Below are 8,820 nucleotides of genomic sequence, written 5' to 3'. Positions count from 1 at the left end.
TTCATTAATCTGGAAATAATACTGAAAAATTCCATACTGGTCCTCACTTTGCCACTTTCTGAATTTCAGTTTCTACCTGTAAATGCAAATAGTATTTGTGGTCTGTTGATTTTATTTATTTTTTAAATCACAGGGAAGTTGTTAAAAACCCACTGGGGAAAACCATTAAACTCTAATTAGAATAAATAGACAAAAATGCCAAGAGTGTTCTCTTATTCTATTCCAATTCCCATTCTAATTTTAACTGTAAAAATCACAGTGCTTTGTAGTAGTGACTTCAAAAACATAGAGATGTCCTTTGGAACATTTGCCAAACATTCTTTTAATAATCATAAAATATTTTATAAGCGTACTGCCTCGGCAATCAGTATCTAGTCACCAATTAAAAGTTGACATTAACTTTGTTTGCAAAATAAGACTTACAGCTTGGGAGCATCACCATGGTACCTGTAGGAGGAGTGAAACATTAGTTACTTCATACAGGCCCAGAGAAAGGAATGAATTGGTGTTTGTGAAGTTTAGAGAAAGGACTTCCGGACAACAATAGGTGGTGCTGCTGGGATAGAATGCTGACTGTGTACATTTGATGCAACAAATGTCATGGAAATTTTTCCTGTATGAAATTACTATGCTTATTAAATTAAAGATTAGTTTGAGAACAATATTAAAACCTGATTAGAATGGAAGTTTGAGGGGGGGAAAGCTTCAAATAATATCTCATTATGAAAAGAATGTATTTCCACCCATAGGGGTTAATTTTTATAAACAGATTTAAATGCTAAGCAGCTGGGTTTCATATTAACTTCTTAATACCAGAGGAAGCTTGAATCTTCTATTTGCCTGCTAAATAAAGCAAACTAAGATAAAGAAATGTAAACACAACAAAGATAAAGGAACTTTAAAAAAAAAAGTTATGATGAGAGCTGCTAAGTTAGGCAGTAACTACAGTGTTTGCATGACATACTGGACATCCCTTTGTTGGCTTTTTTTTTTCAGTTTCCAGAATACAGGTGTAAATGGTTGTTTAATACTATATCTTCCCATCTGTCTGTTCACCTGCACATGCCCAGGCTTTGCCTATCTCATGGAAGGTGCCTACTATATAGAAGGCATTCAATAAATTTTGTTGACTCATTGTATGAATTCTCAGCATTTAGGGATGGTTTAGTTGCATATTTCCCAAAAACTTTATACACTGACTTCTGGTTTTATCACCATCTACTTGAGAGCCATCTAGTTCAGTGTGATAGTGACTTTGCATTACCTCTGTTATTCAGATTTTACTTACATTTTCTCTCGAAGTTATTAGAGATGGCAATGTCTGAACCTGTGACTTGGTTTTTATATTCTTCAAAGAAAGCAAAGTTAAGTAGAAAAGACTCAGAAGCTGCCAGACCTGAGAATTATGGCATCTGGAACTCTGTGCAGCCTGCAGACACTGAACAAGTTTTGATTATAGCACAGAAATATTCTCCTTAAAATGGATGGCTTTAAGTCAGTAATTAGTCAAGAAATTCTAACCCATGCTTATTTCATATAGAAATTTCATCTTATGTCTGTAATAAGATAAAGACACATCTGTTTCTCTCTACTCACCCAAAAAGTATCATAATGCTTTAATGCTTTTCCCTATGAATTTCTGAATGGCACCTTAACTAGATATATTTTATGGCATGAGATATTTCACAAAGCCTCTGGTAAAAAAAAAAAAAAAAAAAAAAAAAAAAAAAAAAAAAAAACATCTCTCTCTGTCTCTCTGTCTCTGTCTCTCTCTGTCTCTCTCTGTCTCTGTCTCTCTGAATCTCTGTCTCTCTCTGCATTTTTAGCACATTCATTAATATGGAATAATCAGGACAGATTAGTCAAAAAATGCTTTCATCTTCATTTCTTACTAACATTGCAGTTCAAAATAATTAAAACTCCAGATTGTTTCTGGTTTTCACCTAAGTTTACTGGCACCCAACAAAGCAGCCTACACTTTGATTTTAATCATGGCCAGACAATATAAGGCCCTTGTCTCAGAGGCAGCAAGAGCAGCAAGTAGACACCCTGCTGGGTAATTTCAAAGCAATGTACTTCCTGCTGCTAGCCCTACAGTATGATTTCTGTTCTGCCAAGGGCACCAATAGAAGGAACTTCCAATTTGCACCTCACACATAAATTTACATTGTGCCAATAGGTTTCGAAGAAAACCACAAGCTACCTAGCTCAGCCGTCAGGGGTCTGTTAACAGACCTTTAACTATGATCTATTGTGCAGCAGGGTCTAAAAGACGCACACAGAGTCCCACTTTATAGAGCCGGCACTTGCCTAACACCGTTTTTCCTTGAGATAATTATAAGTGTTTATTTTGGCTTTTAACAACTTTAATCACATTATTTAGCATGTTTCTGTTTTGTCATCAACTTAAATGAATACATAGTTCCCCCAGAAATTTCCAAGAAACTGATCCATCAGGTGATTTCCTTGATAAAGGAATATAACATATGAGTTAGAGGTGGCGAATTATATCAAAATTCCATAAATGTTTTTCTCAATAAACAAGTAAGCAAACTATTCCATGTATCTGGGGATTCCTAAATAAATGAGGTGTGAACTTCCTAATTAAAGTAACATGTCTCTCCCTTTGCTTGCAGCCTCTGTTTTCGGAGGCTTGGTGATAAACGTGGTTCAGAGTGAAGCCAGCTGATGGCAGTGCCATGAGCTGAGCCCTCCATGGCTCTGCCACTGAGATGACTACATGGAATACAGAGAAGTACTTCTCTGAGTTATCTACAATTAGGTTTAAAAATAACCTTAGCTGATCACAAAGGGTTCTACGGTGACTGTTAACTTTGAGCCACTGTTGAAATGTCACACTGTGCCAACTGCGTCTGATCCAATAACAGCAGAACCATATTATAATCAAAAGAATTCTAAAAATACTTTCTCCAGTAACAACTGAATCTATAATGCTAAAAAAAAAAGGTCAGCTTATTCCTAAATGATCTTATTCACTGTAAATGAACTGAAGAATACGACTAGATTATTCAGTAAATATAATTAATGTATAAAAAAATGTGTATGTCATTTGTTCCTTAATATTTTTTCTGAGGTTTTTTGTTTGGGTTTTATTTAATGAATCTCACATAATAATCCTGGATGGGGTTTGAAAGGACCAAGATAATGCCTGTACACCGATGGCTCCCCTTGATTTTACATGTAGGAATTTGAAATGGCTCTTTCAGGTTAAGAATGTTCCCACTGAGTAAAAGGCGAAAGATTTATACGAACTGAAGAGAAACCAGAGTTCACATCACCAGTGAGGCTACCTGGAAAACGGGACACCAAGAAAGACACGGAGAAATGGATGAGATCTACATGAACAGCCTGGACATGAGTGGGAGCGATGAAGGGCGAGGGTCGAGGGAAAGAGAGCGGGAGATCCTAGCTGGATCAAGAAAAGAGAGGGAGAACAAGGAGTAGGAGACCATGGTAAATGAAGACCACATGAGAAAAGGAAGAAACAAAGAGCTAAAGAGGCCCACAGAAATCCACAAAGATACCCCCACAAAAGACTGCTGGCAATGGTCGAGAGACAGCCGGGACTGACCTACTCTGGTGATGGAATGGCCAAACACCCTAATAGTTGTGCCAGAAACCCCATTCAAGTACTGAGGAATCTGGATGCAGACATCCATGGCTAGGCCCCGGGTGGAGCGCAGGGAGTCCAATTAGCGAGAAAGAGGAGGGTTTATATGAGCGAGAATTGTTGAAACCAAGGTTGGATAAAGCACAGGGACAAATAACCAAATGAATGGAAACACATGAACTATGAACCAAAGGCTGAGGGGCCCCCAACTGGATCAGGTCCCCTGAATAGGTGAGACAGTGGACTGGCTTGATCTGTTTGGGAGGCATATAGGCAGTGGTACCAGGTCCTGGGCTCGTTGCATGAGTTGGCTGTTTGAAACCTGGGACTTATGCAGGGAAGCTTGGCTCAATCTGGGAGGAGGGGACTGGACCTGCCTGGACTGAGTCTATCAGGTTGATCCCAGTCCTGGGGGGGGGGGAGACTTTGATCTGGAGGAGGTGGGAATGGGGGCTGGGCTGGGGGGAAGGGGAGGGGGCAGGAAGGGAGAGAACAAGGGAATCTGTGACTATTATGTAGAACTGAATAGTATTGTAAAATAAAAAATAAAATTTAAAAAAAAAAAAAGAATGTTCCCACTAAGAACTGACTTTGGCAAGTCACCCTCCCACCTCCACACATCTGTGGTGGCACATACACAAACAAATAAATAGTAAATAATGTAAAAAAAAACATAGAAAATTATTGTCCAGTGTAACAAAAGTGTTCAGTGAATTGAGAAAAAAATATCTACTCCTACTCAACTAATAAAAGAGAACCCAGCTGAGGCACATGATGGCATCTAACTTTACAGTTACTATTGGTAGAACAACACTAGAACATTTCTAACAGGTTCTTTTCATTTAAAAAATTCACACAATTATGAGTATCTAATCATGGAGTATGAGCTCTAACAACCACACTAAAGTCTTGGGCATTAAAGAAAATTGAGAGAGTGGCAATAATAATTCATGTCTTGGATGTACTTCTGTCTTTCACTGCCTCACTTGGGATGACTGTGGATCAAATGAAGTCATACGTTTTAATAATTTGTTTTCATCCAATGAGATTATCACAAACAGACAGCTTGATTACTCGCATAAGACCAAGACAAGATTAGGGCTTTCAACTTTCCCTTGGGGACTGGCTCTGCGAGTCTGATCACCCCTCTTCAATCCTTGGAACCCAAAGTAGAGGGAAATAATGGACTTCCAACAACTGTCCTTTCAGCTTCCACAGGGGGGCATTGTGCCATGCACAGGTGCACAACATACTATACCAACAGATGCACATGTGCACACACAGTGATAACAAATAAAACACACACAAAAAAAATTCAGTCATGGAGGGATGGGGACTCACAAGGCCTTGCCCTTGCCTGGGGATCTATTGGTAGTTAATGGTTGATGGGGGAGAAAGAAGCATTTTCTTTGGTGGTGTAATTATGAGTAAGATATCTAGGTTGCTAAAAATTAATCTCTCGTGCACACAACCTTAATGACACTTAATAGACCACCAAAATACAAAAAAAAAAAAAAAAGGAGAGAACATGAAATTAGAAGGGAGAACTCTTGTGAAGAGTTAGGGGTTTAGTAGGAGTGGTAAGGTGAAGAGGGGGGAATATGATCAAATACACTATTTACATGTGTGAAAAATGCATAATAAAATGCATTTTCTGCATAGTTAACATGTGCTAATAAAAAGTAATAAATCTCAAGTTGACCTTGTTTAAAAAAAACAAAAGACTGTTACAAATAGTTTGAATTATTATTGCCACTCTCCTATCCTTCTTTTATACCCAACTCTTTAGTGTCTAAAATACAATGTAAATCTCACATGAATAATGATTCTCTAGGCCCAAGTCTAGCCAGCCCTTTCCACGACTGTTTCCATGCAATGGCGCAGGACATACTGACAACACCTATTTTATGGTGATATTGTGTTCCCCAAAATATCGGGCACCCTAATAAACTTATCTGGGGTCAGAGAACAGAACAGCCACTAGATATAGAGGCCAGAAAAGGGTGTCACGCACATCTTTAATCCTAGCATTCCGAAGGCAGAGATCCATCTGGCTCTCTGTGATTTCAAAGCCACACTGAAAACAGCCAAGCATGGTGACTCATGCCTTTAATCCCAGGAAGTGATGGCAGAAAGCAGAAAGTTATATAAGGCATGAAACCCAGGAACTAGAGGCTGGTTAAGCTTCTAGGCTTTTAGCAGCAGTTCAGCCGAGATCCATTCAGATGAGAACACAGAGGTTTCCAGTCTGAGGAAAAATGATCAGCTGAGGAATTGGCAAGGTGAGGTGGCTGTGGCTTGTTCTGCTTCTCTGATCTTCCAGCATTCACCCCAATACCCAGCTCCAAGTTTGATTTTATTAATAAGAATTTTAAGATTCGTGCAGTGTGTTCTGTCTTCTTTGGAATGTTGTGGATGCTTTCCTCTTGATGCCAAATCAAATTCCTAATGAGTATCCTGTTCAGCCTAAGGCAGAGAGTGGGGGCTGGTATATATATAAACATGCTTACTAGTAATCATATAGCACACAAAAACAAACATAAATTTTGACACAATCTATGAAATTTGGGTGCTAAACTCTTTATCGGTGTCATTTGTAACCTGTTGTTAACTGTTATTATTATTATTATTATTATTATTATTATCATTATCATTATCATTATTTATAGTGGTTGCCCCTTAAGCAACAGCTGTCCGAATCAGAGACTGCCACTCCGCTGTTAGCAGCAGCTGTTTGGCACAGAGGCTGCAATCTGAGGGGATTCTATTCCCTGAGGCATCGACTCTTTCAAAGGTACTAAAGAAAACTAGATCTAGGTCTCTATCCCGCTGAAGAACACCTGATACAAAGGTTGAGGTGGAATTCTGCTCACTCAAAGAGGCTGAATAGCAGGTAGCTAACCTTCTCCCTTTGCTGGCGTCTTCCAAAAAACCCAACAGTCCTTCTGATTAGTCCCCATATAAGAACCCTAGGCAGTGGTGGCACTTGTCTTTAATCCCAGTACTTGGGAGGCAGAGACAGGCTGATCTCTGTGAGTTGGAGGCCAGCCTGGTCTACAGAGCAAGATCCAGGACAGGCACCAAAACTACACAGAAAAACCCTGTCTCAAAAAACCAAAACCTTTGTGGATTTCTGTGGGCCTCTTTAGCTCTTTGTTTCTTCCTTTTCTCATGTGGTTTTCATTTGCCATGGTCTCCTATTCCTTGTTCTCCCTCTCTGTTCTTGATCCAGCTAGGATCTCCCGCTCTCTTTCCCTCGACCCTCGCCCTTCATTACTCCCACTCATGTCCAGGCTGTTCATGTAGATCTCAGCCATTTCTCTGTGTCTTTCTTGGGGTCCTGTTTTCCAGGTAGCCTCACTGGTGATATGAGTAGCAGTCCAGTCATCCTTGTTCCACATCTAGCATTCTCCTATGAGTGAGTACATACCATATTTGTCTTTCTGAGTCTGGGTTACCTCACTCAGGATGATTTTTTCTAGATCCATCCATTTGCCTGCAAACCTCATGATGTCATTATTTTTCTCTGCTGAGTAGTATTCCATTGTGTATATGTGCCACAATTTATTTACCCATTCTTCAGTTGAAGGGCATCTAGGTTGTTTCTAGGTTTTGGCTATTACAAACAATACTGATATGAACATAGCTGAGCAAGTGCTCTTGTGGTATGATTGAGCATTTCTTGGGTATATGCCCAAGAGCGGTATAGCTGGATCTTGGGGGAGATTGATTCCCAATTTTCTAAGAAAGCACCATATTGATTTCCAAAGTAGTTGTACAAGCTTGCATTCCCACTAGCAGTGGAGGAGAGTTCCCCTAGTTCCACATCCTCTCCAGCATAAAGTGTCTTCAGTGTTTTTGATCTTAGCCATTCTGACAGGCGTAAGATGGTATCTCAGAGTTGTTTTGATTTGCATTTCCCTGATGATTAGTGATGTTGAGCAATTAAGACTGCTGGCAATGGCCGAGAGATAGCCGGGACTGACCTACTCTGGTGATGGGATGGCCAAACACCCTAATAGTTGGTCCAGAAACCCCATCCAAGGACTGAGGAATCTGGATGCAGACATCCACGGCTAGGCCCCTGGTGGAGCGCTGGGAGTCTAATTAGTGAGAAAGAGGAGGGTTTATATGAGTGAGAATTGTTGAAACCAAGGTTGGATAAAGCACAGGGACAAATAACCAAATGAATGGAAACACATGAACTATCAACCAAAGGCTGAGGGGCCCCCAACTGGATCAGGCCCTCTGAATAGGTGAGACAGTTGATTGGCTTGATCTGTTTGGGAGGCATATAGGCAGTGGTACCAGGTCCTGGGCTCGTTGCATGAGTTAGCTGTTTGAAACCTGGGACTTATACAGGGACGCTTGGCTCAATCTGGGAGGAGGGGACTGGACCTGCCTGGACTGAGTCTATCAGGTCGATCCCAGTCCTCGGGGGAGACCTTGATCTGGAGGAGGTGGGAATGGGGGCTGGGCTGGGGGGAAGGGGAGGGGGGCAGGAAGGGGGAGAACAAGGGAATCTGTGCCTATTATGTAGAACTGAATAGTATTGTAAAATTAAAAAAAAATAAATAAAAAATAAATAAAATTGTATCAAAGAAAAAAAAAACAAAACAAAAACAAACAAACAAACAAAAAGAACCCTGGCTACATGTGGTTTCTCCCTATCACATATAAATTTCACTTTGTTACACTCCCCTTTCCTTTCAACATTGCCCTCCACATTTGCCTTTTAGTGTTGCTCATTTTAATTCTTCTTACCTGTGAACCTTCACGGCTTCCCTACAAATCCCTTCCCCACACTCATGTCTTTGTGTTTGTTTTGTGACCAACTGAGTTTCTTGTCTTTAATTAATTTTTATGGGGTACAATACTTTGTATTATCCATTACACTCAAGTTTCAAAACGGAAGCTTTATCCCTATAATTATGTATTCATATCCTTAGTATGGCTACATCAGCCCTTTAAGAAATGAGTGATGAATGTTCTGCTTTGTGTACATGGGACTGTTTTTAATACTCAATGCTCTTAAGTGGATATGCAAGGTATTTTTAATGCAAAAGAGAAATAAGATGACAAATTGGGAATATTTTGAAATGACCAGTTATTGTCAGTAAGCTTCAGTCCTTTTTGCCTGTGTGTCATGCTGAGAGTGAAAATCAGAGCCTTGAGTGTACTCCATAGCA

Source organism: Peromyscus maniculatus, chromosome 17, assembly GCF_049852395.1.
Source record: "Peromyscus maniculatus bairdii isolate BWxNUB_F1_BW_parent chromosome 17, HU_Pman_BW_mat_3.1, whole genome shotgun sequence".
NCBI lineage: Eukaryota > Metazoa > Chordata > Mammalia > Rodentia > Cricetidae > Peromyscus > Peromyscus maniculatus.
This window is presented reverse-complemented; position numbering follows the sequence as displayed.